A 22,065-nucleotide genomic window follows, 5' to 3' on the forward strand; every position below is an offset into this window, starting at 1 on the left:
CTCTAATTTCTGAAATGTAAGGATAAAGGTTCATATAATGTAGTGTTAAGATGACTAATTAAGGTAATGTCAGGTGGCATAGCAGAGTGTGTTCACAAGTCACCCTCAGCTGCCTACTCATTGGTCCTCATCACCATCCCAGGCCTCATCACTGATTCCAAAAGACTGAATGACAAGCCACAAAACTCTGCTTTCTCCTTGTCAGACAACTACACTTCCCCCACATTCACATGACACCACCCAATCTTAAGCAATTGCAATAGTTTGAACTTGGACAGATATCCCAGTTATGTGCTATCCATAGTCTGATTTGAGATCCTCTCTGAAACCCTTCCTCTGGCTCTGAAATATGTCCTCATCAACAGACTCCTTCAATTTCTTCTCTGAATAGCTCCTTCTGAAATCACACTGCCCTTGAAAAAAATAATAATAATTCATTTCCTTTATTTCTCAATCCAATTCACGGGACCTGGAGGTATGCCGAGTTTTTCCTTGTTATTTCCAGACCAATTAAATAAATTCACCAGAAAGTCACATGGACAGCCTCTCCCCACATTGACTTTGTCTGAAGCTACACATATTACTCTTACTTCTCTCCGGTTATATGACGACAATCCTCCAGTTATGAGCAAGAAGCCATTCCTTCAAGCAAACTCAAAAACCTAAATCAGAAAATTGTCTCAATCTCTTCCCCTTCACCAAGTTTTTCATTTTACTTGGATAATATATACATGCTGTATTATTTCCAACATTTACCAAAACAGGGGCTGGGGCTGCTGCTTGATTCTATACCTTTCCAGCCACTTCCTCATTCTCTGTTCTCTGTTTCAGCAAAACTCCCCTGGAGCTTTGTGTAAACACTGCCTCTACATTTCCTCCCAGGCTCCCTTGAACCTCACCCACAATTTCACAATTTAGCACCACAATTCCACAGAAACTGTCACTGTGATGCCTGTGACCAATTCGTCATCGTCATTTTTACCTTGTTTCCCAGTATCTGACCATGTTGATCCCATTCTTCTTGAAACACGTCCTCGATTCGGTGGCATGATACCGTATTCTTCATTTTTTTCTCTCCACCTTTTCACAATTTCTTTTTTGCTCTAGTGCCTACAGATGAATAATTGACCCCACAATTTGCTCTAATGCCTACAGTTAAGTAATTGGCCCTATAATTTGCTCTAAAGCCTACAGCTGAGGATTTAGCCCTATTTACCTTGCTTCCAAGACTAAAATCATTAACTTCATTTCTCTTTCATCCCACAACTCATCCATTAGCACATGTAGGTGGTTTATATCTCAGAAAAACAAAAACAGTTTCTACCACCAGTAAACCATTGCCTGAGTTCAAGCCCAAAGTATTCACCTGGACAATCCAGGGAGATTTCTGACAAGCCACCCAGCTTCTTTTCTTTCTTCATTTCCCCATGGTTTTGTCTCAAGTTCATGCAGTTTCTCTGCTGAAATTCCCATAAATTATTTACTCATTAGCATACAGCCTGTGAAGGGCCTATATGACCTTTCAAAGATGCTTACACATATTTATTGAATATCTAACATTTTTAGGGCTCTATATTTTGATGGTAGATAAGAAAATCCTTTTGCTCATAAAAAGTTTACACACATTTCTACTTCCTACAAGACACTATCCTAATTGAGATCAATGTTATTAATCCTTTGATTTCTAAAAGAGTATTTTTGTGTTTCCCTTACTCCCTTTAAGCCATTCCCCACATTGAACCAGAAAAATCATCCTCAAGTACATATCCTATCATACCGTTTTTGTGCTGAAAACCTTCTAGCAATGACTCCTTGCTAAACTCAGGTAAGATTTCCAGTCCCTAACCTGACTTATCAGTTTGCCTTTCTATCCTAATCTTTTTAATACTATTATTTCATGACCCACCCCCACCCAAGAAAAAGAACAAAACATAACAATAAGAAAACAACAAAGATATCCCCTCCACCCCCCTCCCGCAACTCCATTAAACTGCCGTGTTGGTTCTTGGGTTTAGGGCTATAATCCTACTGAATAAAATTTAGCCCATTGATTAGTATCTTTTATTACACAGCTACATATTGATAATAGTAATTCTATCCAAAACATCTCTTACATCTTGTGAAAATGAACAAAGGAAATAGAAATCAGAATGGAGTCAGGAAGCCATAAAGGAAGGACTCTCAGGCTTGTATTTACTCACTGTACTTGCACACCCAGCAGGAAGAAAGAGGATTTCCTTCTGACCCAGCAGCACCAAGCTGCCCACTGGTGCAGCCAATGAAAACCTGCCACAGCCCTCCCCAATTGCCTCCTAATACCTAATAAAAGCTGACCTTCTGTTTGTCTCCTCTATTTGCCTACGGTTGGTTGGCTATAGTTTGATGTCCCCAATTGCAATTCCTCTGCCATTCCTGAATACCTTATTGGCTAAATACCATACTATTTCATTTTAAAGGTTGTCATCCTTTTTCTGCTTTTGGATTTTAGCGGAATAACCCTGTTTGTGTGGTTTTTAATGTTCTATTAGTTTACTTGTTTCTTTATTTACTTATTTACTTTTAGAGAGAGAGGAAGGGAGATAGAGAAAGAAACATCTGTGAGAGAGAAACATCAATCAGTTGCCTCCTGCGTGCCACCTACTGGGGATCAATCTCTGTTGCCCTTACCAGAATATGCCAGAAGAGGGAGGCCTACTCACCACGTGCATGCCTGCAGGCAAGGACATAGCGGGATTACTAGGTTAAAGGCCCCTTTGCCCTATGCATGCGCAAGGGCATTGACTCAGTAATGGCACTATAGGTACTAAGTAAGCACACCCTTAGGTAACCTGCTTATGTTAATATAGCCTGAGCTCTTTTGTTTGAGCATGTAAATAAGTTACCACTGACCAGCCAGTTTGGGCTGCTTTATTCCTAATAAAGCACGTCCCATTTACCTACTGTTACCTGTGTGTTCTTCTAATTTCCTGCATCCAGAGGGGTCAAGTCCCTCGTTGAGGAACTTGCCCCCAACAGAGCCCCAAACCCAGGCATGTGCCCTGACTGCAAATCAAACTGGTGGTCTCTTGGTGCACGCATTGCTGTAACCCGGTCTCCTCTCAGAAATCCATAGCAGTAGACAGCCTGTGTACCCACAGTACTGAGCATGGACCCAGGAATCACTTACTGCTACCTATTGGCTTGTCACTGCCAGGATTGCAACTTCCTTGAGGCCAGGAGCTGTGTGTTGCTTCAGCTGGATTTCTAGTACTTAGTACAGTACAGTACTTGGAGTAGTAGCATGGGTACTTAATATTTACATAAAGAGGGGCTAAATAAACAAATGAGTGGTGAATAAGATCATGGAAAACCAAAAGGCTTTATGAATGTAATATAAATATATTTATGTTTAAATATAATGCTTTTAAAATTCACCATTTACTATAGTAGTAATCTTTTTATTTCTTATTTATCATTTTGGTCTATTCAATAAGTATTTAATGGTTGATTTCTACCTGCTCAGTACTGGGGTTAGAACTTGGTAGGTCCCATATAACTGTAAGATAATTGGCCAGTCTTAGGTAATTGGGTGGATCTTAGATAATTCCTCCCTTCAAATCATGTTCTCTGACTGCTCTCTGATTTGTATCATATTTTGCCATCATCATCTTCAAGCTTAATCATACTCTAAACCTAACTCTATCATGCAATGGCAAATACTACATATAACTAATTGTTGTTGTTATAATAAATTAGTATGTTTTTCTCATTTATGAGAAACAGACACATATTTTAGGAAAGGAGATGGAATTTGATTTAAGGGTATTTCTTTGTATTTACCAAGAGGAAGAAAAAGGTTTATTGCACTTTTTATCATTTTATAAAATGTCTTATAAAAATATAATACAATGTAATTTATTGCTATCGTTTTAAAGGATTCACCTGGGCCTTCAACACAAGTTAGAATCATAAGTACCCTTGTCTATAAAAACAAGACAATAATATTTCTATTCTAATGTATTTTTTATATAAGAGAATGGTCCTTAAATCAGCTCTTATTACAAGAATGTTGCATGATGGTGTTCTGATTTAGCAAGTCACTCTACTTTAAAATGTGGTCACATAACTAATTTACAGAAATTGAAAAGCAAACTTGAAATTGTTGTAATTGTGCACTGGGAAAAAGCAAATTCATCAATTGTCACTATCTCTAATTTCCCCATCATCAATTTTTAAGATGATTGCTACTTAATATAGGCAAAGGTTTGTGATTTTTAAAAATTTGATGTGCCATCATTTTACAATAGTAACATTAAAATTAATTTGTTAAAAATATTAGAACTTTACAGAGCACTACATTTCAAAAAACAACAACACATTTAAGTAATTTAGGAACAAGAAAATATTTGCCTTTAAGGTAACTTAAAAAGGCAAAAATAAATAAATAAGTAAAATAATCCAATACTTCTTACAAGGAGAGAAAATGCTGGAAGTATATAATAGTTGAATGCACTGCTTAACATATTTATTACAATGATAGTTTGACCTCTGTTTGCCTCAGCTTAGTGAATTATCAAATGTACTGAAGAGATCTGAAGTTTTCTTTGAACACCATCATAAACTCCAAATTTTATAAAATATATGTATAGTTATCTAACCCAACACATTATGCTATCTGCTTGTCTCACAGGAGTGGTGGGAAAACTAATTAAAATGGCCACAGGGAACCTCTAAATAGGAAGCTGCATGAAATAAAAGTAAAAAATAGAATTTTTAGTTAAGCAACAGGAATTATGTGGGGTCTTGATTTTAATGTTTCTAACGTTTCTCATGAACCCCTCCAACCTCCTCCTTTTTCAATCAGTGAACTTTCACATTATTGGTAAATGTGATGCCACTTTTTAAGCTAAATTTATAAACTTATTAAACATTCTACAATCAGCATTACTAAATAGCAGGTGTAAGCCATGATTTTAATTACTCTTATAATGTAATTTTTAAAGTCTAATATGAAAGCTCAGCTTCCACAGATGTTTGAGTTGAATGCTTCCACTTATCAGCCTCACTCTAACTGCAATTGAATTAATATGATTTACTTTGATTTATGGGCAAAACGCTAATTTTGATTTGGCTGCCCTTTTATATTAATAAAAGCATACTATGCAAATTGACCAAATGACCAAACAGCAGAAAGACCGTCCAGACAACCTTCCGGACAACCATGCTATGACACCCACTGGCGCCAGGGCAGCCAAGGCGGGTGCGATGCAGTTGGTCAGGGACCCTGCCATCGCCCCATAATTGCCCCAAAGAGGGAGGCCCAGGCCACTGACCAGCGGGCTATGGCGGGTGGGCAAGGGCCTACCTCTTTGGGGCAATCGATTGCAGGGCTCCTGGACTGTGAGAGGACACAGGCTGGGCTGAGGGGACCCTCCCCCTGGTGTAAGAATTTCATGCACCGAGCCTCTAGTTATATATAAAGGCAAGCTTTACTTTCAATTATTTACCATTCAAAACTGTGGGATTGTGGTGGAGGAAGCAACTAAACATCCTATTGACACAGGTGCTATCCATGAAGTGGGCCACCTCTCACCACCCTAACCTTTAAAGCCTTGTTTCTAGTCTACTGAACAACACGCATTTACCTACAAGAGATAGATCTCTTAGACTTTGAATATAGTTTCATTTAAGCTTTGAACATTACCCCATAACATCATTACACTACTCTTCACCAGTGTCTTTTCCTTCATTTCCCTTTCAAACCTCACATGGCTGAGACGTATTTGTGTTCAGTATTTGATACAAAGATATACTCTTTCAGGAATTCTCTTCTAATGATCTGAAATTAATTTAGCAACAGAGCTACTACTGTAACAAAAGATGTATTTGCAGCTATAATTGGTAAGCGGCCTTAAAGGTGCAGGGGAATTAGAGGGCTAAGAATTTGGACTTCCAGCTACCCCACATCTACCCAGAATCTTCTTGCATTGCATCCCTTGGATTATCTCTTTTATTGTACTGAGGAAGAAGGCAGTTTCCTTATACTCTCCTCAGTCTAGTAAATCTCATCCTTTGGTTTCCATAGCTTTTACTTTTTTCTACTGTCTTTGTGTATTCACATGTCTTATACTCACACTAGCTAATGAGCTTCTTAAGAGTAGCACTGGCTTTCTTATTTTTATCCCTAAAATAAAGCCTAATACCTAGTACCTAGCCAGCAGGTATTTAATACAGGAATGAAATAATAAATTAATAACAAATTATGGCAAACCAATAGCATTATGCATGTTTTTATAGATTATTTGCCATTCATGACTATCTTTCTTCAGTGGTTGGAGGGATATAGTTGTTACTATGAAAATTGATACTATCAGACCAATTTGTACAGTGCATGGATTTAGTTCAAATGTTTTTTGTCAGTGTGATGAGAGTGTTTCCATTTCATATAAGTAAATACAGAATAAAATAAGAATATTTTGCTCTAAACCCACAAATAACAAGGCAAAACTGGAATACAGTGCTCTTGTATCTTAAAAATTATGACCCCCAAAATAGGACTTTCCATTCTAATGGAAAATAACCAAAAAATGTATTGCCCAGTGCCCAAGGAGAAGTAAATTCTCCTTCCACAGGTTGCTGATGCATATCCTATGAAGTTAACTACTGTAAAGTTGGTCAATAATACCAATCTTTTAAGTAGATAATTTCTAGTTGTAGAGGAAGAATGTATCCCTTAGACATGGATTATTGAGTTCATGTGCAGTTAACAGTAAATCTTACCAAGAAAATCTCACAAAGATTTGGTATTGGCTAGTTTGCTTTGTGGTATTCATTAAGAGAGAGGAATGTATATGTGTATGCAAACTTCCATGCCCCTATAAGAGAACAGTTTGAGACAGGGACAAGAAAAGTAATGTTTGGTTAGGAGAAAATGGAATTTATATAAACTAATTACATTTACTTTTATGTTATGTTTAGAATGCAACCTGAAATACTGTTTTCTATGTGTAAATGTAATTCCTGCATGAAAATCTTGAGAGCTGACTTTCTAATTACTATGTGTTGGTTCCAGACTAACAAATACTCTGGAGAACGAATCTTTGGAGTTGGACCAAAGTACATCCGCTGTTGAGTGCATGTTGCATTTTAAGTTTTAGTCCATTGTTGGTTATTGTTGGGTTTGACAGCCAAGGTCATTGGTAAATCTTGATAACAAGAGCCCTTGTAAAAATCATATGTGTGCATTTAAAGGACTGGCAATATTCACCTGCCACTCTCAGCACTATTTCAATGCTTCCAAAATTGTCTTTGAACACTAGCTCAGGCTCTTTTCCAAATCATGACTGAATGATTTTCCTTTGATCTGGGTATAGGTTTTGAAGATATGGTGGTAATTAAATTACATGGACATGTGTTCCTTCAATCCAAACTCATACCTTGCCCTTTTACTCTTGGTAAATCTCAGATAGGAATTTGTAAATCATTGTCTATAGACACACACAAGCAAGAATCTTTTGTATTTTGACAAATATTTAAAAAAAATTAACAACCCTTGTTAGAAAATACATTTTTCTATAAAAAGTCCCCCTTTTAACCCTCTGCACTCGCTTGCTTTTTTCTCGATTCCTGCTACCGATGCTAACTCGACATCTGAGTGCAAAAGGTTAAATTAGTTTTCTGCATTGATGCTTTGTATATCCATCCTTTAATCTCTCTTCCTAATGAGAAGGATTTTTCTTGCTACATTTGGTTTTTGTTGGTTTGTTTTTTGTTTTTTGTGGGTTTTTTTTTTTTTTTTTTTTGCTATGTTTTTTTTAAGAGTATGGCCTCTGCCTGGCCCAGGATATTCTTCTATGATGCTTTCTAATTTCATGAAATTGGGATATTTGCTCTCATTTCTGTTACTGTAATTTGTCTCCCAATTTGGTTATTCTTTGTTATCAGCTGAATATTTATCATGGTTTGAAATATTTATCTGGACATAATTTTTATAGAACATATTGGATCATATCATAAATCTCACTTTAAATAACTCATTAAAATAGGCTGCTACTAATTAGGACTTTCAGCTATCTGTTAAATTTAGAGTTTAAACCTCCAAGAAACATAACATAAAATCAATACTCAATTTGTTAAAATTCAGTTCACAATTATCATCATGTGCTTTGTCATAACAATACGTAATTGCAGCAACTGGGCCACTAACTGCTAGGTTCACCCAAATTGCCAGTGAGCCCTGATGTCTCCAGGAGCCTCCCAATCCTCTTGGCAGTGTCAGGTGCTCCTCCTCTGTCAAACTCCGATTCCCCATTGTGGTCCTTGTCACTCTGTATTATAATTGCTTTTTTACTTCTCTCTATCCCCCATTAGACTGAAGCTCTTAATAAAAAGAAATTATGCCTGTGTGAAATCCCTAGTGTCTAACACAGGTGTTATAGTTTCTGTTTAATAAGCATGTTTGCATAAAATATTAATATCAATTAAACAGCCAATTAAGAAAATATGTAATGAATCACATGTGCATCCTCTGCAGTCTACTGGTACTAATTATTTGCCCTTTTTGAGAAAATATTATAACTGAGTCAACTTCTATCAGGAAAAATCTAGCTGTTTTCAACTAATCATGCAAATAACTAACATTCTTCTGTCACTGAAAGCATTGTTTTAATTGAACATTCAATCCTGCTATGTGTGATTTTTATCAAGACACTTAGTGGCAGAAAAAAAAACGAAGACAATAATAATTTACTCTCCACAGGATTAGTATATGAATTAAATATAATAAATATGTAATACTGTTTGATGATCAGTATCATTTAAACAACTGGAAGTCTTTTCTTTATATTTTAGTTTGTATAGTTTGTATATTTGTCTATATGTGTGAGCAAAGGCATGCGTGTTTTTACCTACTTCAGAAAATGTAAGAAAGAAAGAAATAAAAGACAAATAACTGGCAAATTCCCTTAATAAGAAATACCATTTCTTTAGCCTTTCCTCTTAGAAAAATAAAAAAAATAAAAACCAGAGTGTTTTATAGTAAAAGCATCCTATCTTCAGTTTTTTCTTATCTGCCCTATGTTGACATTGAGGTTGACTGAAAAAGTTTAAGGAGCAATGCTAATCAAACCCAAAGTGGAAAAGAGAGGCATTTGCAACCTCCTGGGGCAGTGATCCTTTTCTGGTGGCAATTCTATCCCTTCTTGTCCCACTTAACCTCATCATGAAGGAAGGAGAAAATGTTCCCCAACAAGTAAACCTTGATTTGGCTCCTAAAAGAAAGCAGTTTGAATTAATTAAGCTGGCATCACAAAACTTTTTTCCCCAAGTCATGATTTCTTGAAGATTCGGAGGAATAACTATGTAACTATCCTACCTAATAAAAGAGTAAAATGCAAATTAACCATCATTCTGCTAAACCCACAAACTACGACTACAAGCCACTCCCACAAGCCAATCAGAGTGAGTATGCAAATAAACCCAACCAAGATGGCTACAGCCAAAGAGAGCAGGAGGGAGGCTTGGGTTTCCCAGGCAATGGAGGAAGCCAAGCTTTCTGCCTGCCCGTGCTGGCCTAAGCCTCCACTCAATTCTACAAAGTTTCAATTATAGAAGGTAAACAAATCCAAACCTAAATGACAGCATCCATGAGCTGGAAAGAGCAGGAAGCTAGGGTTGCCCCTGGCAATGGAAGAAGCAAAGCTTTCCCCACACCCTGGCCAGCCCAGGCCTCCGCTTAAGGCTACAAAGTTTCAATTATAGAAGATACACAAACCCAACAGAAATGGCTGTGGGCCACGAAGAGAGCAGGGGGCTTGGCTCTGCTCCAGGCTACAAAGTTTCAGTTGTAGAAGGTAAATAAATTCCAGATAGCAGGGCCTCCACTTGGGTTGCCAGGGGACATGGCTGGCCTGCAAACCACCACAGGCCCCTCGCTTAGGCCACCCCATGACCCATGGGAACCCACACCCTGATCTGGGACATCCTTCAGGGCAAATCAGCTGGCCCCAACCCTGTACCAGGCCTCTATCCTATCTAATAAGAGAGTAATATGCAGATTGACCATCACTCCAACACACAATATGGCTGCCCCCATGGGGTCAAATATCCTGCCCCCATATGGACACAAGATGGCCACCACAAGATGGCCAGCAGGGGAGGGCAGTTGGGAGGCACCAGGCCTGCAAGGGAGGGCAGTTGGAGGCGATCAACCCTGCAGGAGAGGGCAGTTAGGGGTGACCAGGCTGGCAGAGGAGGGAAGTTGGGGGCAAACAAGCTGGCAGGGGAGCAGTTAAACATCAATCAGGCTGGCAGGTGAGCAGTTGGGAGCCAGCACTCCTGGATTGTGAGAGGGATGTCCAACTGCCCGTTTAGGGCAGTCAAGGGGTCCCAGATTGGAGAGGGTGCAGGCTGGGCTGAGGGATACCCCCCCCACCCCCGTGCACGAATTTCGTGCACCAGGCCTCTAGTCTATAATAATAAAAGTGTAATATGCTAATTAGACCGGACATCATTTCAGACATCCTTCTGGATGAAGCTGGGGCCAGAGGGAAGCCTGGGTCCCAGGTGCCAGAGGGAAGCTGGTGCCAGCAGCCAGGGTAAGGAAGGCCTACTCTTGCATGAATTTCATGCATTGGGCCTCTAGTATGTATATATATTATATATCTAATATGTAATATACATATTAGATATATTACATATTAGATATAATACATATTATGCATAATCGGTTTTATAATATATTATGCAAAGAACAATCTATAAAAATGCAAAAAAATGTTTTCTAACATTAGTTTATAATTTTCTAGAAAAGTAATCATCAGAAACTTTCATGTCAGATATAACTGAGGTCTGATATTTGGGGAAATTAGGCCAACCACATGAGTAGGAAGTCAGTTTTGTTGTGACTTTTAAGGTCTATTTTAAAGACTTTCCTGCCCTGAAATAGCTCCCACACAGGTACTTGAAATTCCTTTTAGATATCTTAAGCCCCAAAGATTTTGGTCCTCACATTTCCCTATTAAATTGAAATTGTCTTCGAGGATGTAACACCATAGGAAGCATCAGCTAACACCTGATCAGGGACTGCTTTCCAATCTGGCAGACAGCTAATTAAGTGAAATAGTTCCTATGGGAAAGTAATTTGAGAATGGGGTGCCCATAGGAAGAGAGGAATACTGACTGAGATGAGGGATGCTAAAGAAAATATGGTCAAATTGAAATTTATCCTAGGGATTCATGTATTGGAAGTCAACACCGTTTTCTTTTGCACTCTCTGAAGTAGTGATTTTTAACCAGGAATATATGCCAGAATTATTGGGGTAGAGTGTTTACTAAAACCATGTCCTAAGCCCCCAAATTAAGTGAATGCATCAGAATCTCTGGTGGATAATTCAGGACTGAATATTTAAAATCTCTCCAGATGATTCTGCTCCATACACCATTGCCATAAATGGCTAGCAAGTTTACTACATTGGGGTCAATTCCGTTCAACCAAAATTCATTGGAAACTATGTAGAAAGGCCAGTGTTGGCATGATGTGCATGTAACAGATGAACTAGACATGAATCTTATTTTCAAAGAGTTTATAGTTTATCAGGAATAATACATCATGAGCGTTGGAAATGCAAGGAATAATCTACTAAGTATTATAAAAAACACTACAAATGAAATGTAGAGAAATCGATTATTTTAAGGGAATATTGCAAAAAGGCTTTCTGAAGCATGTGTTCAGGCCCCTTTCTTGTTCCCCCTACTTCCCCTGGTCTCTCACAAAGGACTTCGTTGGCAGTCTGTCCAACAGCCTTCATCTTCTTTATGCCCCTAAGCCGTGTAGGTTTAAAACCACAGAAATTTGGGGTTGGTGACACCCTAGATTCTAGTAATTATCCCATATACCTTGCCCCAGAATAGGGTACCCAAGCATTCTATCCCAATACCTTGGGCTTCTACTACAATGCTCACCCCACCACCACCCAACACATATACTGAGCAAATTCACAAAAGGTTCACTACCTTATAAAGTAGAATGATTGGCTCTGAAAGACAGGAGTGAATAAAACCTCATCAATAGTTTACCAATACATAAACTATTGATAATCGGATCTTGGTGTTAGGGTTCCGAGGCCATGCTGCTCCTTTGCTTCTCTCACGGTATTTTAGGAATGAGCTTCTGTGGGGTATCAGCCCAGTCGCCTATCTCAATCCTCATGCTCCCATAGGAACGACTGTGGTTGTTACATGTGTTCTCTAAGGACTGACCACCTGTTCCTGAATTCCATGGGCTGAAGTTCTGCCTCACTTTAGAATTATTCATAGGGACCTCCAAGTATTCCTCACAAATATATGCCTCCTCAGTGCAAGGAATGAGAGATAGCCCAGTGGAATGGACAAGAACGAGGCATAGGTAGATAATTTTTTTTAATACTCACCCAAGAATATTTTAGTGATTTTGAGAGAAACATTGATGTGAGAAACACCAATTGGTGGCCTCTAATATGTGCCCTGACCTGGGGTAGAACCTGCAACCTAGATATATGCCCTAGGGCAGTGGTGGCGAACCTATGACACGAGTGTCAGCACTAAATATTTAGTTTTTGGTTTCTTAAATACAATTATATATAACAATTATACATTTATGTTATTTAAACTATAAATATCGTGAAATAATGTTTTTTTCCTCAAAGTGACACACTACCCAAGTTATGCTCAGTTTTTTGGCGAAGTTTGACACACCAAGCTCAAAAGGTTGCCCATCACTGCCCTAGGGAATCAAACCAGCAACCTTTTTTAGTGTATGGGTCAATGCTCCAGCCAACTGAACCACCCGGCCAGGGCAGGTAGAGAATCTTAAGTCAGCATTTTATTTTGCCGTACGGCTAAAATTCCAGCACTATATCTTTTAGGAAAAAAAAAATAATTGTTATCTGAACAAAGACTGGTAGACAGTAAAAGAGAAGTATCTTGTCTTAATATGTTCCACTTCTAAGTTCCCCCAAATCTCTACAGCATACTACAATTGCATCTGTTCAGCCACCTAGCAAATATTCTATATTTGCAAGCATTTTGCAAGCCGCTACCAGTGTTTAATCTTGGGATAATGCCTTCTTAATGTGCTAACCCCGAGAGTATTTTGAAGAGCCTAAATATGAATTACTGGTTGTAAAAAGGAAATTTGGCTGCTTCTAATCATGTCTGTCTGTAACCAAAGACATGACAGCATTGAAATACAAGGTCATGTCTGTGCAATCAAAGCCCAATAAGGGTAATTCTGACTGCAGGAGTATCAAGGGAGAAGGATACAATAATTAATAGGGAATGGCCATCATTAGCAAAATATAATTTTGAAAATTATTTTACATTTTACTAGCAGCACAGCATGGCAGAGAGAAACTTGTATAAAAATTTGAATTATCTTTCCACTATCTACTTTTGGTACTTTACTTTCCTTAACAGTATGAAGGAAATACAATGATGCTCATTCTATGAGACATTATTAATAGTCCCCTATATTTATTTGTTTATTAATGTACTACTTAAAAAATATTTTTACATACATTGTTTTTATTGAGACTCACAACAGTATTTTGAAGTAGGCAGGAAAGAAGATTCATTTATGTATATTATTATTGTCAGTTTTCTCTACTATGGGGTTGTCTTGTTCTTAAGGGCAGTTGGTTAGCGGCAAGATTATTGACTCAAATATTGGTGTTATACTTCTGATGTTATACTTAAGGTGTCATTAAGAATTTTTTTCTTATTTATAATTAAAAGGAATCCTGTCCCACACAGTATTAAACTAAAAAGAAATTTTTGGTTTATAGATCTGAAAGAACTAGGGGTAGATTCTTGGCTGTACTTGCTGTTGAGGCTTCAACCAGGTCATGAAGATCCTATCTCCAGTCCCTTTCTTTTGTTCCTTCAGCAAGCAGCCTCCCTTCAGGATAGCCAGTTGGCTCCAGCAGTCCCAGTCTCCTAAACCCACACTCCACACTCTGCAGAGAAGGAAAGGTTTTTCTTTTCACAAGTCCCAGCAAGTGCTTCCTTTGATTAATTTTGTTCTGAATGTGCTACATGCCCTACTCTGAACCAAATATTGTGGCAGGACCAGATGGATAGGCTAATTAGTTTAAGTCAATATGGCTGGTGTTGGAGAAAATTCCACCCAAACATGAAAAATAGAGGGATGGTTTCTCACAGGAAATTTGGAGGACTATCTCTAGCAGGAGGGAAGATTTGATATTGAGAAGAATAACACAAATGCCTACTACTAATGATCTGCCTCATTTAAGCCCCCACCCCACCACACACAAAAAAATGCACACTATTACCTGCTGGAAGGAAAGTATGTGTTTGTATGTGGATCCATGTTTTATAAGGATAAAGCACCTGGCAAGTAGTAATCATATGTCTGTTTAGTTATGTGTAGGGTTGTGTTAATTCCCTCAGATAGATTCTCAACTGTGTGAATGGCTGGAATCTTAGACCCTAGTTTGGAAGGCAACTTATTCACTAAAAGTCAATGAGACTTTCTTCCAAGCAGAGTTTTTCACAAGTTGTTTTCATTATGCCAGAAAAGTAAGAACATATTTGCAGTGCCTCTAACTTATAAGGTGCTTGAGGGGGGAAAGAAGACTAGACTGCTTTGTGAAACAAACAAAAAAAGCTCCCAATCCCACCTGATGTTAATTTTTGTTCTTTTATGTTCTCTTACTTCCCACATTTTGCTGTCCCTTTTGTACTGCATTTTTGTTTTTCTTCCAGTCAACAAATAGTTACTGGAAGTTTCCTTAAGTGCAAGACATTGTACATAGATCTAAGAAAGCAAAGATAAAGCCAGATTCTTGTCTTTAAGAGATGGACAAACACACAGATAATTATAATTTAGTCAGATAAATTCTATTGGCTAGCTTCACTTGTCCTGCAATGAAGACTTCCCCTGCTCCGTTCCCAAAACCTTGTATGGTTAATGACCTCTTTCTGTGTTCCCAAAGAGCCCTGCATGTACTTCTACTTATCTTAGCATGTTTTAATTGTCTTTATTTCTTTGCCACTATCAGCATTAAAACCAATTAGAGACCACTAACTCCATAAAGACAGGTTCTTAAGTATAATTTGCCCTCAGTAAAGGATGTATTTTTTTTTTTTTTACAATTTCTCATTGTAATTAGGGATCATCCTGATCCAATCTTGTTTTCTTAGGAAGCCAAAGTCTATTAGGGGAGAAGTGAGAGGTAAGTCATCTGTCTCCTGTTCATGCCAAGAATTATGTTGCTTGATCTATGTGATCTTCTGAATAAATTCCCCTGCACACATCTTATACCCTTTTCCCCCTTCACACATACAGAGCACCAATAATTCATTCCTGATACATGAGCTATCTGGCTAGGAAATCAAACATCAAACTAAAATCAAAGATAAATAATTTGCTAAGATATCGCAAGTGTTCTCACTACAAAACAAAATAAAAAGTAACTGTGTGAGGTGATGGATATGTTAATTATTTTGATTGTGGTAATCATTTCACAATGCCTATATATATATATATATATATATATATATATATATATATATATATACATATATATATATATATATATATATATGTGTATATATATATATATATATATATATATATATATATATATATATATACACACACACTAGAGGTCCGGTGCATGAAATTCGTGCATGGAGGGGGGTTGTTCCTCAGCCCAGCCTGTACACTCTCCAATCTGGGACCCCTTGAGGGATGTCCGACTGCCCAGTGGGATCGGGCCTAAATGGGCAGTCGGACATCCCTCTCACAATCCAGGACTGCTGGCTCCCAACTGCTTGCCTGCGTGCCTTCCTGATTGCCCCTAACTGCTTCTGCCTGCCAGCCTGATCACCCCCTAACCACTCTGCTGCCAGCCTGTTTGCCCCCAACATCCCTCCTCTGCCGGCCTGGTCACCCCTAACTGCCCTCTCCTGCAGGGTTGATCACCTCCAACTGCCCTCCCTTGCAGGCCTGGTCCCTCTCAACTGCCCTTCCTTGCAGGCCTGGTCCTTCTCAACTGCCCTCCCTTGCAGGCTGGGTGCCTCCCAATTGCCCTCTCCTGCTGGCCATCTTGTGGTGGCCATCTTGTGTCCACATGGGGGCAGGATCTTTGACCACATGGGGGCAGCTATATCGTGTGTTGCAGTGATGATCAATCTGCATATTACTCTTTTATTAGATAGGATAGAGGCCTGGTACAGGGGTGGAGGCCAGCTGGTTTGCCCTGAAGGGTGTCCCTGATCAGGGTGGGGTTCCCTTGGGGCATGGGGCAGCCTGAGCAAGGGGCCTATGGTGGTTTGCAGGCTGGCCATGCCCCCTGGCAACCCAAGCGGAGGTCCTGCTATCTGGAATTTATTTTCCTTCTACAATTGAAACTTTGTAGCCTGGAGCGGAGCCAAGCCTGGGGCTCCCTCTGTGGCCGGCAGCCATTTCTGTTGGGGTTATAATTGAAACTTTGTAGCCTTAAGTGAGTGAGCCCGGCCAGGGTGTGCGGAAAGCTTTGCTTCCCCTGTTGCCGGGGACAACCCTGGCCTGCTCTCTCAAGCTCCATTCTGCTGCCATTTCTGTTTGAATTTGTTTACCTTCTATAATTGAAACTTTGTAGCTTGAGTGGAGGTTTAGGCCTGGCAAGGGCAGACGGAAAGCTTGGCTTCCTCTGTTACCTAGGAAACCTTGCTCTCTGTGGCTGTAGCCATCTTGGTTGGGTTAATTTGCATACTCGCTCTGATTGGATGGAGGGCGTGGCTTATGGGTGTGTCGGAGGTATGGTTAATTTGCATATTTGTCTATTATTAGGTAGGATGTGTGTGTGTGTGTGTGTGTGTGTGTGTGTGTATTAAAATATCACATTGTGCACCATATGTACCTATAATTTTTTTGTCAATTTTACCACAATAAACCTGAGGGGAAAATATAGAGTTTGACTATTTTCAATGGCTTTTTTTTTATCTCATACAATATAAAGAAGTTAGACAAGATAATCCCTAAAGTCTCATTGAAATTCAATCATTCTATAACAGTTTTAGGAAGATTTAATGGTAATGATTTAAGAAGGAGTGAATATTGAGTGTAGTCTAAATTGTACTGAAGTGTTTGCATTCTAGTGTATTGCAAATCAAATTCAGTATAAAATCACCCAAGGAGACATAAATAAGTTTGCCCACTTTACCTAAATATTTGATACTCCTTCCCTTTTTGAAGGAATACTTTTAGAAAAGCCATATCCCTGTACATAGTACTTATAATGGATGAATGACTATCTCTATATAACAGACTTTGCTTAAAAAATGCATTTCTTCATTGTAATACTTATTCACTTTTACTATATTAAAGTGTACTCTCTATAACATACCCGACAGTTAATTTTTTTTTTCATAGTGCAAGAATACATTAATTCCCCAAATACATTCTTTTTAAGATTTTTAGCCATCCAGATTTCTTGGTGGATTTGAGATTTATCCATATGGCCTTCTTAAGTTCCAGGTGTCATTCATTTTGAACTACATTTCCTTCTTGCAAAATACCTTGTTCTTTTGACTCCCAATGAGAACCTCTGTGTATATTGTTCTGTTTGCATAAAACATTCTATCTCTCCACCCATTTGTCTTTTTAGTTTCTTCTCAACATATAGCTTCACCATCAGTACCATAGGACTCTTCTGTAGAATACTTTTTATGGATAGCTCATAGAAATTTCCATAGCACCTTGCCCTTCTCTCAATATTTTGCATTGTGAATTCTTACTTATTTGTGTGCACCTTACTGGCCTTAATTCCACAATCTATAACACAGTTTCTGTATTACAGACTTTAGCACAGTGCTTGCTACTTCAAAGGCATGTCGTAGATATTTTTCACTTGTGTAAATGAGTAAAAACAAGTGAATATCCTTGATTAAATACAAGTTAACTAACCAAATCCAAATGATTGATTTATTCTTGATTACCAGATTATGACTGAAATTCACTATAAGAAATCGATATAATTGACTATGGTTTTCTTTAGTTTATACTTTAGAATCAAGGTGTAGCATGAGAACATAATAATTTCTCTCTCTAGTCCACATAACATCTCTTTTTCTTTAAAACAAAATATTGTTTGTACTTTCCCATTTGTGTGATGAGTCCATTTTCCAAACTACTTTATTATAGTATAGTATAATATTTTATTCATTATGTCCTCTAAATATTGTAGACTTTCAAATCATGACAGCAAAACTAAAGACAAACAGTAACTAATAAATATTCACCTTCATGACATGAATTTAGTCTCATATGGGCCTAGAAATAGCAAGCCTGATATTATTACACTTTCAGGACTTTACTAACAAATAATATTCTATGGTTACTTATAGATTCTTCAGTTCATCTAGAATTTCTTTAATAAAATAAATATTGTTGGCCATTTAACAATGCAGGGTTAGGAGTACCAGCCCCCACACAGTTGAAAATCCATATATATATTTTTTTCAATTTTATTAAGCTTCTTACAGTAACATTGGTTAATAAAATTATATAGGTTTCAAGTGTACAATTGTAAAATACATCATCTGTATAATATATTGTGTGTTCACAATCCTAAGTCAAATCTCCTTCCATCACCATATATCTGAGCCCCTTTACCCTTTACTTCCTCTCCCCCACAACCTCTTTCCCTCTGGTAACCACCATACTGTTGTCTGTGTCTATGAGTATTTGTTTGTTTGTCTGTCATATTTATTCCAAGATCCATATATAACTGTTGACTCCCAAAAACTTAATTGTAGTAGTGCCTTGCTATCCACAGGGGATTGGTTCTGGGACCCCCACCAATACCAAAAATCTGTGACACTCTAAATGGTGTAGAACAATGCATACAGTCAGCCCTCTGAATCCATGGATTCCCAATCAGGGATGGAAACTACCGTTTTCAATCTGTGATTGGTTAAATCTGCGGATTTAAAACCCAGGGATATGGAGGATTAACTGTATAATTATTGGGAAAAAATGTGACTATAAGTGGGCCCTCGCAGTTCAAACATGCGTTTTTCAAGAATAAACCGTATTTAACTCATAGTATGCACTAAGACATTTACTTGTAACAGTTGGGATTGAATGCCTTGGATTTGTTTGCAAATATACCCCACCTTTTACAAAGGCTTACAATTGCTGACCGCTAAAATGGCTACGACTTCATTCTCGAGAAAAAGGAAAATCTGACTTTTCTGACCCTCCATTAAAATGAACACAGCAATCTAGTCTTATCAAGAGGTGTTTTTTTTTGTTTGTTTTTCAGATAACCATTTATTAATGGAATATTAGTAAAGGCATAGAACCTCAGACAAAACTATAACTTAGAACTAGACCCCCCACGTTTAGTAATATTGGCTCCTTGCAGCCAGAAAACTGATAGGGGGGAAACGCTATAAAGATGTTAGTATGGTAACTGAATAAATGAATCTCTAAAAGAATTAAATTTCATTCAAATACTATAACAGTTCATCTTTCATTACACCTAGTTATTAAAAAAATAATTCAAAAGCTTTCAAAAAATGAGCTGATTGGCCTTTATACCTCATTCCTTAATGATGAAAAAATAAACACACATAATTATGGTATTCTCAATCCTTTGTTCATTCAAGAAATATATTTTGAGTACTACTTCTGTGCCAAATGTGGTTTCAAGTGCTAGAGGTGGATCAGGGAGCAACAATGACAAACTTGCCAAGTCTATTTATTCCTTTAAGTACTGACTTAAATGTCAAAGGATATTTTTGCAGTATAAATGTTCCTGTAATTTTTACATTAGAATAACTTTAAAAATGTATAAAAAGTTGTACTATTTATTTTAAGAAAAGCTAATACAATCTAAATATGTTATCTATCTATATAAAAGCCTAAGTGACTGTCACAACTGAACAGACAACCGAACAGGCTGTGTGGGGCGACCAGGCCGGCAGGTGGGTTAGTGAGGGGCAACCAAATGACCGAGCAGCAGGCTGTGTGGGGTGACCAGGCCGAGGAGCAACCAAACAACTGAACAGCAGGCTGCGTGGGGAGACCAGGCCGGCAGTGGGGGGCAGTTGGGGGCAATCAGGCTGGCAGGCAGAGGCGGTTAGGGGTGATCAGGCTGACAGTGGGGGCAGTTAGGGGTGATTTGGCAGGCAAGCAGGTGAGCGGTTAGGAGACAGCGATCCAGGATTGTGAGAGGGATGTCCAACTGCCAGTTTAGGCCCAATCTCCAGGATCAGGCCTACACTAGCAGTTGGACATCCCCCAAGGAGTCCCAGATTGGAGAGGGTGTAGGCTGGGATGAGGGGACCCCCCCCCCCCCGTGCACAAATTTCGTACACCAGGCCTCTAGTATATTATAATAAACAAATAATATAAGTATATATGCAATGAAAGTGGATTCTTGTTTATTGTAATGGTTTGGTAATGTTTTCCGAAGACAAGTGGGACAGTTAACACTGAATTATTATATTTCTACTAGAGGCCAGGTGCACAAAATTCATGTACTCGGGGTGGGGTCCCTTAGCCCAGCCTGCACCCTCTCACAGTCCAGGAGCCCTCAGAGGATGTCGGACTGATGGATGAGGCCTGCTCCCCCTAAGCTGGCAGTCAGACATCCTTAGCGCTGCCACGGAGGCGGGAGAGGCTCCTGCCACCACCGCTGTGCTCGCCAGCTGTGAGCCTGGCTTGTGTCTGAGTGGTGCTCCCCCTGTGGGAGCGCACTGACCACCAGGAGGCAGCTCCTGCTTTGAGGGTCTGCCCCCTAGTAGTCAGTGTGCATCATAAAGACCAGTCATTCTGCCATTCAATCAATTTGCATATTAGTCTTTTATTATATAGGATTATCTTCACAATAGGATACAGAAATTTCAAAGAAGCATGGCTGTACCTAATATCAGATGTATTTTCTTTTGCTATTATAATTTATATTAAATGTGTAAACATAAAAACTTTCTTCCAAAATTGAGATGGTTCACATTTTTGAAAAGGCAGAATCAAAAATATTTTTTAAAATCAATGCAAGTTAATTTTTAAATTATTATTTCATTCACAAAATTTTGCTTTTGCTTAGAAAGTATTTACATTAAATCTTATTTTGTAGCTAGACTGGCAAAATGCTTTTAACTCCATAAAATATCACTATGAATAGATATCTCTAAAGTAGTAGGCAAAGAATTTAAGAACATGGTAGGAAGTTAACCATTTTTAATAACCACATGGCAGTAACTCAGTCCTCTAAGAAGCATTTTAATGCAATATATATATATATATATTTTTATCTTAGACATTTTAGTAAACTATTATCCTGTGCTTTAAGGATTGCAAAATAATTTTTTAATTGCTATTTTAGAGTAAAAGAGCATCTGATTCATGAGTTTCAGAGTCAATAGCAAGAAGGATAATGAAAAAGCATTTTTTCCCGTTTGGTTCTTCCCTCATCATGATTTATTGGAGAAAGGCATCAGCAACTAACATATGTTGGACCAAACTAATTTCCATCAGATTCCCACTAAAATTCTTGATCATCACTTTTTCAAACTTTATTTGCATCATTTCTGTGTTTTTGAAATTTCTTATGAAGATTTAATAGTCCATTGCTAGGGAAAGCCTTTATCCCCAAGACTCATTCAAATTTTATCTAAGTTTGGGTCAGAGGAATAAAAATGACTTTCTTATTATTGTACCATTTCTATGCTGACAACTGGTTAAATCAGAAAATATGACATGCATACATTATATTTTCATGTAATATAACTAATTACAATTGTAGAAATCCAATAATAATTGTTAAAAGATCATTCAGTACTTCTGAAGTAAGCTTGAAATTCATTGAGTTATAAAAACTATGTTTACTAAATGGAAAAAAATGTATGTGCTAAAGTATATTTAACATTATTTAAAAGCATATCAACTAAGTTATATCTATACTATGCTTACTTGAAAATCTTCTAATCATTCTTGAACCTTTATTTGTTTTTATATTGCTCCTTCTTCTTTTTTTTTATAAACATTTGCTTATTCTTGACATAGACTAGGAAACAATTTCCAACCACTCACATTCC

General features: G+C 38.0%; 1 protein-coding gene and 1 non-coding gene across 2 annotated transcripts in view; both read right to left on the reverse strand.

Moving 5' to 3' along the window:
- Positions 1–22,065, reverse strand: part of LRRTM4 (leucine rich repeat transmembrane neuronal 4) — a 733,064-nt gene that overhangs the window by 597,713 nt on the left and 113,286 nt on the right. The gene's annotated exons all lie outside the window — the stretch shown is intronic.
- MIR9255 (microRNA mir-9255) lies at positions 9,412–9,497 on the reverse strand. The gene has a single exon (NR_128953.2). It is a non-coding gene; the product is annotated as a microRNA mir-9255 (primary transcript).

The sequence above is a fragment of the Eptesicus fuscus genome, chromosome 16 (genome assembly GCF_027574615.1).
Source record: "Eptesicus fuscus isolate TK198812 chromosome 16, DD_ASM_mEF_20220401, whole genome shotgun sequence".
In the NCBI taxonomy this organism is placed as follows: domain Eukaryota; kingdom Metazoa; phylum Chordata; class Mammalia; order Chiroptera; family Vespertilionidae; genus Eptesicus; species Eptesicus fuscus.